The following is a 939-nucleotide window of genomic DNA, read 5'->3' as shown; positions in this document are numbered from 1 at the left end:
TCCCTGCCCCTAACCTCTAGCACAGCCAGGCCCCACGCTGCTGCCTCTCTCTTTCCAGGCTCTTCTTGCCTTTCCTCCAACATACAGCTCCTGGTCTTGGGCTCAGCAGCTGAGTGTGGAGTGTCCATCTGTCGGTTTCCTGAGAAGGTAAAATTGGGAGAAAGAGCAGCTCAGGGCAAGGTAATTTCCAATTCCAGGGACACACGGATATCTGATTTTCGTTTAGCACCTAAAGCTCCTGTAAAAGGTAGTGTGCTGTGCAGAATCAATGTATCCACAATAGAAGAGCATGTGATTATCCCTGGTTCTCGCCAAGAGGATGTGGTAGTTGGGAACATGATTTCTTTTTGAGCCATGACTACCGTTCACCAAGGGATATTGGCTGGAGGGGCTGCTGCCAGGAGACAGCCATCCGGCCCAGGTGCTCAGCCCCACCTGCAGAAGCAGGTGACGGAGCATCTGGGAGGTAGCCCTGCCCCTTTCATGTTGCAGCAGAGGCTGCAATGGGAGCCACAGATTTGCCCGACAGCTTAGTTCTGCACTGGGGCACTGTGCCACCCCTAGCCCTCTCTTGTTATTAGCTGCCCTTGACTCACCCCTGACTCATGGCAACCCCATGCCCAACAGAACAAAATGCTGCCCATCCTGCACCAACCCCATGACCCGTTGTGGATCAGACTATATTGTGATGCATTGGGTTTTCACAGGTCGATTTTTGGAAGTAGATTGCCAGGCCTTTCCTCCTAGTCTGTCTTAGTCTGGAAGCTGCATTACATCATAGCAACAGGCAAGCCTTCACTGACAGACGAGTGGTGGCTGTGCATGAGGTGCATTGGTGGGGAGTCAAACCCAGGTCTCCCACACGGAAGGCAAGAATTTTCCCATGAGCCACCACTGCACTCACCTCAGCCCTCTAGGATTGAGTTTGTTTTTAAATAA

Source organism: Trichechus manatus, unplaced genomic scaffold (genome assembly GCF_000243295.1).
Source record: "Trichechus manatus latirostris isolate Lorelei unplaced genomic scaffold, TriManLat1.0 scaffold00002, whole genome shotgun sequence".
In the NCBI taxonomy this organism is placed as follows: domain Eukaryota; kingdom Metazoa; phylum Chordata; class Mammalia; order Sirenia; family Trichechidae; genus Trichechus; species Trichechus manatus.
The sequence above is the reverse complement of the archived record's forward strand: the minus strand, read 5'-3'. Positions refer to the sequence as shown.